Genomic DNA, 12,261 nt, shown 5'->3' with positions numbered 1-12,261 from the left:
TCGGGAAAGTTATTGAGGAGCTCCAGGTGGGCATGTTCCCAAATTCTTGACTGCAACACCTCATTTAAATAAAAAAAAAACTACTGTTGCTAAGTATAGATCAATTATCAGCTGTTGATATCATGTATTTTGACAAATATCGGCATCCGGCCTTTTTTAAAAATATGATGGCTAATTACAAGTAAATTTAAAATTGTGTTAACATCAGAGAACCATTGGTATAAATTTTCTGTTAAAATTAAATGAGATGCTGCTGACCCTGGGAACTTTCTGCAACTTTTGTTTTTGTTTGAAATTAAAACAAAGATAAGTGAAAGTTTAAGATTTCAGTGATTTTGAAATTTTGGAAAACTTTATTTATTGTCGAAAATTATAGGGAAATATTTACTTGAGAACTTTTTTTTTTTAAAGAACTTTAAAATTATTATCGAAGATTTAAAAGAGAAAAAAATGACTAAAACATTTTGCAAATAAATAAACATATGATGAATATGCTGCATTTTACTGAAAATGAATATGGTCTCCAAACATTCTAAGCCTCCTTGACTACTAGGGGTGTTTAAAAAAAATAAAAGAAAATTGATTCGGGAATATATCACGATACTACAGCACGCAATTCTCGAATCGATTCGATATGCTGCCAAATTGATATTTAAACATCATTTTTTTATGGAAATATTCAAACCAACAAAATGTCTTATTTAGGTTTAGGATTCACACGTTAAGCATGAAAGAATGTTATATTAATGGAACATTAATATTTTACTTCAATGCTCAAACAGGAAACAGATTGCAACAGATGGTTTGTTAAATACAGTGGCTCATAAATACATTTTCATACAAGTCTTACAGTGTACATGTACACGTTTACTCATTAGCATTTTCTAAATTTGGGTTAAAAAAAAAGAAAATCTCAATAATCGACTTATAGACTCATATCGGGATTAATCCGTATCGAATTGAATCCTGACCTATGAATCATGATACGAATCAAATCGCCAGGTACTAGGCAATTCACACCCCTATTGACTACTAATTTGTATTGGCACTGACAAAAAACACGAGTCATTATCTAATTATTGCCCCACCAAAGTCAAAAACGCTGCAAAAACCAAGCTCAGCCTGTTTAAAATCACAATAACTCCACTTTAAAAAAAAATAAAAATAAAAATGCTCATTTTGCCGAGCATGTTCATCAAGGTTTGCATCGGTGCACGTATACGCTTGAGACTCAACAGTCAACAGATTGTCTGGCATCCAAATGCCTTCATCCTCTCACACTAAAACTGACAAACCGATTTGTTTTATTCAGCTATGCCAATTGGTGTTTCCTCAAGTGGAGTCAACTGCGGTTGAGTGGCACTAAACGCAGATATCATAACAACCGCTGTGGTGGAGTTTGGAACGTTGCGGGTTGCACAACAGTCAGTTTGAGTGGGAAAAAAACGGGATTTAATACACAAAAGTCCACTGATGTGACTCGTTGTTCTTCATAATGTCAGCCAACTCAAAAACAGTTTGTTGGTTTGAAATGGAGGGAGAAGAGGGACAGAGGATAAAGAGAGCCAAAGAATAGGCACAACAACAACCATATCAACAACAGCGATAGCGCCGTGATGACAGCAACAGCAAGTAAACATTTTGAAAGACAAATAAGTCCAAGTAAAGTCAAGTGAATGTTTCTAAAAGGACTTTTTGAGTGGCAGACGGGCCAATTTTACCACGTGCGTATAACACAACATCAGAGATGCGCTTTCCTGTCTTTGCCACAACACAAACGTTCACTTATCTATTTGATAATAGGAGTGCGCCGAGCTCGTCGCGACAAACAAGAGCCGAGCTCGTCACAATGCCGAGTGGCGCCTGCAGACAGACTGACGTGAGATATAATCTGCTCCGACGACAACAAGAGGGCGAGGAAGGAAGAAAGGGAGCGCAGCATCTTTATGTACGCGACACAATTAGGAGTCAGATCCACAATGAAGCTGTCAGGAACAAAGAAAAAGACAACAAGCTATTGTTGGAGACGATATCTTGGCGGGAAACGCGGGCGCTTGAAAGGGCGGATAAAATGCGGGGGGGGAAACAACGTGGCGCACAAAGTGAGTGAAAGTGGAGCTTAATGTGGATGAATTACAAGGTCGCTGTGAAATCTTGAATGCATGTCGGAAAGAAAGAACGTGACCACGTGAAGGAAAAGAAGGGAATGTTTGCAAATGAGTTCTTGTAAAGCGGCGTCATAAAACATAATGCCTCGTTTCCTCAAAGCGAGGCAGCTTGTTGGATATTGGCGCCCTTCGCAAGCCGGTGGAGGGCCAACTGCTCCGCCCGCATCCTCGTCACTGCAGTTTGAGCGTTTAACTTCACTCATCAGTGTTTACTTCCACTTAGTAAATGAGTCAATCAGCACGTGTGCACTTCCTTTCTAATGAGAGGTCGGCCAAAAGTGTTATATTTTTGGCCTTGACTGAACAATGACTCCAACTAATACGCTTATTTGCTTACTAAAACGGCTCTAGTTACAGCCATAGATATGAAGTGGAAAAACTGAGAGGTATTATTTTAATCAGAGAGCAAGAATACATTCGCTTGTGATTAGAAAAAGGAGAACGGGAAAAAGAAAGTGAAGTAGTAAAACAACTGAGATGATCGGGTTGCACAATTGTGCACACCCTCTTCCAACAGAATTACCCATTCACATTCAAACTCATGGTAAATGAGTGCACTCATATCAGACACTACCCTAAATAATGTCCAAATATTCTAGTAGGCTTATCCTGACTTTTTAGCTCATATTTTTTTTAACTAGCTTAAAGGGATACTTGACTCACTGAACCATTTTCAGCAGTGAAAAGTTCACATTTTGTCCATTTAATTTCATAACTTCATAATTTTTCATGTACAATTAATACCGTAAAAACTATTTTTCCCTCTTGTTGTCGACTGATGATGACATCCCTGTGCTGAGGAAGTAGGTAACGACCAATTGTGGCTCACCTGTTTTCTGGGGCTCATCAGTAAACTGAGCCATGATTGGTCGTGACCTACTTCCTCAGCACAGGTGATGTCATCTTTAGTCGACAGCCAGTAGAAAATGTACTTTTTAAAGGTATTAATCATACATACAAAATAATGAAGTTACCACATTAACTAATTCACTCCCAGCCATTTTCACTGAAGCAGTCGACCGACCCCCTTCGCTCCCAGCTGTTTTAGTGGATTTTGACTGATTTTGCAAGACCCACAGAATATTGTGTTCTATTGCTATAATAACATATAACCTACCAAAGAAATGTTAGTCTCTTCTTTCATCAGGAAAAAAAAGTATATTTCCATTTTGCAGCAGTTAGCATTAAAATATAGCCAAGTTTCATCATTATTCACAAATCTGTTGAAAACATTGGCAAAAAGAGCTGGTTGCATCATGGCCCTGGCGGATCTCTTATACTCTGCTGCCACCTACTGACCGTTTTTTAGCCAGCTACTATTGCTTTAAGCTACTTGTTCGTGTCAGGAGCTCCATCAAAGCCTTTTGTATGCTCGTGCATTAAAAAAACTAACAAAAAAAATAAATAAATAAATAAATAAATAAAAACATAAAACGTGTAAATACGTTTTGAGAGTGAATGAGTTAATTATACACAAAATATTACTGCTGAAAATGGCTCAGTGAGTCAAGTATCCCTTTAAAAAAAATAAACAGCTCCAACACATGATGATTCCACCACCATGCTTCACTGTCGCTATGGTGTTCTTTTGGTTACAAGCAGTGTTGGGTTCACGCCAAACATTCCTTCTGGAATTGTGGCCAGAAAGTTTTACCTTGATTTCAATGCACCATAACAAAAAAATAACAAAATAACCACGTTTGTTCAGCAAATCTACTGGAGACATGCCTATATTACCCCTGGAAAAGACATCCTTAGCAAACATGTTGAATTAATCCTTGAAAAATGGCCGTCTCAGCACAAGACAATGGGACATTAATTACACAAAGCAAATCAAAAAGAAAAAAAAAAGAAAAGAAAGGGAACAACGGAGTACATCATGTTTCTTGGCTCATATGATGTATTATTAATCCAATTACGCGTGAAGCCTTAATTTTTTTAGTGTTTTTATTTATTTATTTTTGTAGGGAAAGGGGGCGAAAAATCACAAGGCGCAGATTAATGAGGTAAACGTAATGATCTGAGATGATCAAAGACTATCAGTGTTAGGCAAAGTATAGCCACCAATTAGTAAAACAAGCGTAGGGGAAAGGGACTAAAATATGCAACCACCGTTGCTGATGAAAAGACAGGGTCAGACAGAATGGACTCATTTCACAAATAAAATGACGTGCACCACACGTGTGTGCGTGTGTTCACAGGAAGAAGGGGTTGTGTACAGCATGGAGGCGTTGTTTGGATTTCCCATGTGTCGATGAGCAGAGAGTTGAGTGCAGTCCCTAAAGAGCGCCAGGAGATGAGCTGGCTTTACTTTGATAACAATAATAAGGTAACTTGCTCACTCTTGCATCTATCAGCACAATGAGGTTTCCGTTTGATCCGCAAAGAAGCTTGTTATAAAATTGAAAAGTTGGTCAAATGTTGCCCACTCCAACTTGAGTTCATTAGGGGATGCTCAAGAGAGGTTTTACTTGGACTAAACTCATATGGATAGTCATCTTGTTTTTGTGTCAGAAATTGGAAATTGTCCTCAGCTAAGTGCACTATTTGCAAGGCAATACGTTAGCGCTAATATATAGCTAAAGTTCTAAAAGACGTCGAGGAACTGAATATGAAGACAATCTTGACGTGGACCAGTCGACACGAGACAGTGATGAATAATTGATCATCACTTCCAGTATTTTTCACTGGAACTAAAATGTAATCGACTGCAGGCCTAACGCCCAATTCACACTTACAGCAGAAAGGACGCGGTGCGTTTTCCGTACGACTTCCGCACGGACTGCAAGTCACACCGCATGCGTTGCGTGTCTGGAATTCTGCACCCGCCAGACCACAAGATCACGTGAAGTTCACTCAATAACAACCGTGTATATAGAGTCCTATTTGTAAACAATAGCCACGCTTGCCTGTTGTCACATCGATATGCTTTTTGGACATTTCTGGGACTTCTCGACTCGAAAAAGTTCGCAAATGTTTTTATTTTGAAATATACCGGATTTACCTTGATGCGAGAAATCTGACTTCCTGTCCGGCTCGTGTCATTTCTTCAGGTTCAAGGTTCAGCCAAAGAGTTCAACCCCTGGTCTCGCTGACTGAGAAAATATTTTCCACATGCTTTGATCAATCCAACCTTGGATGTTGTTAAGAAAAGGCTGGCTGTTTTTCTTCTTGCCACCCTTAAGACAAAGAACAGGATATTTTTTGTCACATGTAGTGCATAACTGTGACTTTCCCAAAAAAAATAAATAAATCTATGAATTTGTTTTGGGTTGCTTGTACACTCAACCTTTTTTCATCAATTTCAAAGAGATGTCCAGGACATTTACTTCACACCTACGTCCGTTCCAAAAAGAGTTCTTTGTAGCGCCGTAATAGCGGGCTGACCCTTTTTTTTTAATGGGGTTGTGTAACTTCCCCACTCAACTCATGGCCGACCGTCACACTGCAGCACTAAGTAAGAAATCAGCTCATATATATCACTTGACAATGGCTGTACTTTTAGAGCAGTGAATGTTGAGCTATGTGAGCTATGTGCGACCCCGAAGCTGCACGTACTGCATGTCGAAAGTGAATTACACCGTGCAGGTGTGCAAGAATGGCACGAGTATGTTCAGTCAGTGGTTTTATTATTCATTATAGATTGGAAATGATAAAACAGTAAAGTGTTGTGCTTGACCTGAGAGTAGCGTCCGGGACAATTTCTTGCAGTAGACATGTCTTTTCCATAGAAAAGTTATTCTATGCCAGTGTTGCAGGGAGATCATAGAAGGAGTTACTATGCTCTGATTTTGGGGAACCCATTCAATGATGTTCAATAGATTAGGGTTCTTAAAAGTAGTAATTTTCTAATTTCGTTCTTAGCCATTTTTGAATGGTTTTTTTTGTTTGTTTTTTTGTTTTTTTTTAACTCATTCACTCCCAGCCATTTTCACAGAAGCAATCCCGTTCGCTCCCGTCTGTTTTACTAGATTTTGACTGATTTTGCAAGGCCCACAGAATATTGTGTTCTATTGCTATAAAAGCATGGAATCTATCAAAAGAAAGATTAATGTCTTCTTTCATCAGGATAAAAAAGTATGTTTATATCTGTTTCCGTTTTGCAGCAATTAGCATTAGAAAAGAGCTAAATTTCATCAGTTTTCACAAATCTTTTTAAAATTGTAAGTAATTGAGCTTTTTTTTTCTAGATGGCCCTGGTTGATCTCCTTTGCGCTGCTGCCACCTGCTGGCCGTTTGTGTAATAACTACCATTTCTGCAACCGTTCTTTGCAGTTGAGCGGCTGCATCATTCCTTATGTTTGCTCTAGCATAAAAAAATTTAAAAAAAAAAAACAGCAACAACGTATAAATACATCTTTGGGACACTTAAAACATACAAAAAAAAATGTATTTACACGTAATTGGGAGCAAATGAGTTAATCTTGTTGGAGGACCCATGCAGCGGACCCAAAGATTTCCATCATTGGTACATTTCGCTCCAGAATGCCTTCATTCTTTTCAGATTTCATTGTAGCCGACCGACTTAGAGTCAAGATAGCCTATGCCGGATGTAGCAAAGCAGCCCCAGTACAGAACTGCAAATTTCGCTCCAGAATGCCTTGATAGTCTATGGATTTAGCTGATTTAATTAAAGCATTATGTGCTACAAGCAAAAGCAGTTGAACATGAACAAAGACCAAGTGCATCTTCCTATAGGAGTTTTGTGGCTTGTCATTAAAGTGCAAATTATTTCAGTGACCAACCGTGGGTTTTTCTTTCCGAAGAAGACCACCAGTCATGTATCCACGTGCATATACTGTAACTATCCGAGATAGTGCTGACAATGCCACCCCACCTGCCTGCTTCGTCTAACAGATGGCGGCAGAAGAAGAGAGGGATGTGCTCCAGCAAGCCGCCACATTTGTTTGGGACTTTGTTTACTTCTTCTCGTCTTGTACAAGATCAACACCCCATTCAAATACTGACACTTTTTTTTTTTTTTTTCGTCAGCTGAGCCCTAAGAAAGAAGGGATCTCATCAGTTGCATTGAGAGAATAGTTTTGAGGGACTGACAGATGTCTCTCACCATCTGACTCATCATACCTGCATCTAAAAATGTCTGTAGGGCCTCGGGACACACTCACCGGAAAACACACACACTAGCACAGAAGCAGCCATGTGTGGTTTTTATGTGCTCTTCTGAATACTGAGCGCAGTTTTTGGTGTTTTACACAGTCTGTCAAAAATCAACATGGAAATGTTTTACTTCTTGCCAGGCCAACAGTCAGGGGCAACTAATGCAGCAATGCAGATTTTTTTTTATGACCAAGTGACATATTTACATATTTTTGTTTATTAGTCAGAATGGTTGAGAACAATCTTAGGAGTTAACAATATTGTATTGATTCAAAATAAAAGGCCCTTCATGTTCTATCCACAGAACATTGCGAAGCCTGAAGGCAGTAAACAACTGAGAAGTAACAGAAAAAATAAATAGAAGGGCGCTAATTTCGTAGACAGGTGCTCGTACACTCAGTGTAAAAAAATGGGCACATTTTCATTTCTGGGCTGGGGTGCAAGGTGCTCTCCACGGTGGCCAACTTTACCACCTTTACCAACTTTACCACTCCGCAAGTGGAGATCTTCTCGCAGCTGCTTTTAAATGTACTTTTGCGTGTGTGCAACGACCTCCCACATCTAAATGCCATCTAGACTGCACGGCTATCTCTCTGTGCTGAATTCAAAGGGAATAGGGGAGCCAATTTGATTGGTCGGCTGTGTTCCCTTCCACACCAATGTAGACTTGCGCTTGGCACAAAAATAGGGCCCCAATGGTGAATCGAGGAAAACTAATTATTCATATGTGGGGACCTAAAATGGACCATACGTAAATGGTTGTGTTGAGACGTAGCATTCAACTCAACTCAACTCAACTCAACTCAACTCAACTCAACTTTATTTATAAAGCACTTTAAAACAAGCATTGCTGTATACAAAGTTCTGTACATGAAACAGAGATCGTAACTAGGGGCGTGGAAATCAAATAAAAAGAGAGGGTGAGGAGGGGATTTTTTTTCAGAGTCCAATAGTGATTTTTTTTCAGTCAATTCCTCTCCTCTCTCCTTGCGAGCCTTGAACTGATTGTCTTCTCTCCTTTTTGTGTCGTGTCTAATAGATGTCAAACAGGTAAACCTGACTGTGCAACTTGCGTAAGGAAAGAAACGCTTCATTTAGTATCATTTTAGAACTTTTTTTGGTAGATTAAAAAAAGCTGCATTTTTCTCATTCAAGGTTTGAAAAGTCACACATAAGAATAAGCATCTAACGAGTATAAAGGATGAAAGGATCGACAAACAATTCAACTTCCTTTCTCTTCCTAATCCAACACTTGTCTTTACCACTGTCTTGCAGTCCGGGTTGTGATTGGCGGAAAAAGCTCCCCCTTCCGTCCAATCCCAAGCCCCCCTTCAGCGTCTCAAAATATGAATGGCGGTCTTCATTTGCACGACTCGTCTCCGCTGTACCGCTGTCGGGAGGAATTGACTTACCGGAGGCTGCGTTGGTTAGTGGAGATGCAAAAGCAGACGAGGTGCCGCTACTCCTGGTGAGGGTGCTTGGAGCGCTCGCATTGATTTGTGTCACTTCTCCGTATCTTGCTCTCAACCATCTCCCTCTCTTCAACGCACACGTATGCACGACAAGATATCTTATTTTTCACAGCTTTTTTAAAAACACACTGTAAGTGATTGGCTGGCAACCAGTCCAGGGTGTCCCCCGCCTACTGCCCAGGGCCAGCTGAGATAGGCGCCAGCACCCCCCGCGACCCTTGTGAGGAATAAGCAGTCAAGAATATGGATGGATGGATGTATAGAACTAAAATAATGACTAATTACACAAGGCAAGTTTATTTGTATAGGACATTTCATGCACAAGGCAACTCAATGTGTTTTACACAAGGAAAGACAACACATCAACAAACACAGTAGTTAACAACATTCAGAGCAAAGAAAAGAAAACAAAAGTAGGTTACAAAATTTACTAAAAGAACATACATTGACAATGTTAAAACATACAGCAGACTTTAAAAACATTTAACGTAAGGATGGTTAAAATAATAATAAAAATAATAACGGGAAAAAACATGATTAATTAAAGCTGTATACAAGTCCTTAATCAAAGGAATAAGAAAAAAAAAGTTTTCAATCTGGATTTAAAAGCATTTGCACTCGCGGCTGACTTTACTTCTGTCGGCAGCCTCTTCCATTTGTGTGCAGCAAAACAGCTAAATGCAGTTTCACCATTTATTCCACGAGTTGGCCCAAGTCTGTAGATCTCAGACACCTGCTGGGTTTCTATTCAATCGGCATTTCTTAAATATATTCAGGACCCAAACAAACCATTCAGTGATTTTTAGACCAGTAGCAGAATTTTGAAATTTATTCTACATCGTGATGTAACGATATCCAAAGATCACTATACGATATTATCACGCTATGACGGTCACGATACGATAATTATCACGTATTGTGGTGAAGTGGGCGATACAAATAAAGGTCACAATATTGTAAAAAAAAAAAAAAAAAAAAAAAAAGAGCTCATAATAATAAAAAAATATATATATTGTTATTTTTTATACATTAAAGCAATGAAAAATATAAAATATATGCAAGCACACATTGAGTTCCTCCACATATTGACTCTACTCTGTTCACAAGCATATTATGTGAACCTTCATCTGATCATTAGCGTGGATTTTAAACATAGAAGGGCCAAAACATGCCTTGTGAAAATTAAACTGCACGAAAACAAAAATAGCCACCAGAGGTTGCTAGAACTGCACAAATGAAAATCAAGCTGACTTTTTGAACAGATGTGTAATATCGTGACATGACGGTGATATATTGTGGCAGTTTTAATATCGCAATATCACGATATATCTGTCATGTTGCTGGTCTCTCAGTGTGTTTTCCTTGTCTCACAGTGCCTGATTAATGAGAGGGGCGTGTCCCCTGCACCACACCTGCAGGGCATCACCTATTAGGCCTTCATAAGGACTGGGACTCCTTGCAGCCACTGTCGGGTCGTTGCTCCGTCTGCTCACAGCCATCGTCTAGTGTTTCTACTGTTTTTCGCCTTCGCTAATTATTATTATAATCCAAGATTCTCGATTTTCATCTACGTAAGTTTTGCTACGTCTCTTTTTGTTCCCACTTTTACGTGGCGTGTTTCATAGCTATAGTAAGTTGTTGCTTTCTTGTGTTTGCGGTTTGTAGCCTTCGGGTCTTTTTGTGTTGTGTTAATTTCCCTCCTTGCAATTTGCAAGCACCTTTTGTTAACCTTTTTCCTGGCTGTGTCCAGCGCTTTATGTTCATATTCACGTGTTTTGGTGAATAAAACCTCTCGCTTACTCCTCTGTGTTCTGTGATTCTGGGATCCACTCTCCGGTCGCACCGGAACCTTAACAATATCGTTGCATCCCTAATTCTGCATCTGACTGGGAGCCAGTGTAAAGCCTTAAGGACTGGCGTATATGAATATTAGATATAATAAAAAAAACAAAAAACAAGAACGTGTTTATTTGATCTCATTTCTTTATGAAATGTGTACTGGTGGCCTGGTGCCGGAAGCTTTAAGTCGATTATAGGAAACGGTAGCAAGTAGCACTTTTCACAACTGTCTTTACATAGGATATTTTGCATGGGAGTATGACATAAATAAAATAAAAACGTACAAGTTTTGAGACTCGCTCAGTTGATTTGAGCAGCAGGCATTCAATGATGCCACTAGATGGCGAGTGCCAACTTGACAACATCCGACCACTGTCAGTTTAAATCAGTGAAAGTATGAGTAAGCAAAGGTACCACTAATATGTTACTATGTCACCGTACGAAGGCTTCAAGTAAATGTGCTAACATATTTTTACAACAGACATTCACTAATAGTCCTGATATGGACTACCTTCGTATGTAGAGCATGAACAATTTCACTCCAGCTAAATGAAATGATTCATCCCGTCCCTCACTGTACCTCCCCGCTCTGTGTACGCTTCCTTATTCTAATGTGCATTTTGCTGCCCACTGTACCTTGTAAATGCCACAGTGTGCCTGAGCAGAGGAGGGAAAGGGCTCAGGGGCAATCAGCGAATGTGCGGGGGCCGCCGACTGGACGGGCTTCAGAGGCTGACAAAACTCTAGAATATACGGCTGATCCCTGTCCAATTCACTTTCACAGTTCGCCGGCCAGCGTACGGCTAAAGCGGACGAAAACAAAAGGGAGTCATTGCGTCGTCCTCTTTGTTCTAAAGTTAGCTACGCGGTCTGAAGAGTGACCACGTAGGTCGGGTATGACACACATCGGTAGTCATTTACCGTCTAGGCATACGTGTATTTGGATACGCATAGCCGAGGCACAAAGTCAATTTTGAGGGTCAACTAAGAAGAGTGATTAACAAAGTTGCGTTTTTGCCAAAAGTTGGCTCCACAACAAAAATAAGCATTCAGTGTTTTGCTTATTAACCCTCCCGCTTTACGACACCGTCAGACATTCTTTCATTTTTTTTAGGTGTTTTATGTTTTTGTTTTTTTATTTGTTTGTTTGCTTTGTTTACTGTATGAAGTGTGAACTTAAATCAGTTCTTGTCATTGGTATAAATTTCATTCATTCATTCTTTCAATCATTCATTCGTTTCAATCTCTTAAAGGGATTCGAGCCATTTTCAGCAGTAAAAAGTTAATATTTTGTCTACAATTAATGTGGTAACTTCATTATTTTTCATGTACAATTAATACCTTCAAAAACTTTTTTTCTACTTGCTGTCGACTGATGATGACATCACTGGTGCTGAGGAAGTAGATAACGACCAATCATGGCTCAGTTTACTGACCAAACCCAGAAAACAGGTGAACCATGATTGGTCGTTATCTACTTCCTCAGCAAAGGTGATGTCATCATCAGTTGACAGCAAGGAGAAAATTACCTTTTTAAAGGTATTAATTGTACATGAAAAATACAGACGGAGCAGACGGAGCAACAAAAAAAAAAAGTTATCAAATTCATTCTGGACAAAATATTGACTTTTCACTGCTGAAAATTGTTCAGTGAGTCAAGTATC

Source organism: Festucalex cinctus, chromosome 16 (assembly GCF_051991245.1).
Source record: "Festucalex cinctus isolate MCC-2025b chromosome 16, RoL_Fcin_1.0, whole genome shotgun sequence".
Classification (NCBI taxonomy): Eukaryota; Metazoa; Chordata; class Actinopteri; order Syngnathiformes; family Syngnathidae; genus Festucalex; species Festucalex cinctus.
This window is presented reverse-complemented; position numbering follows the sequence as displayed.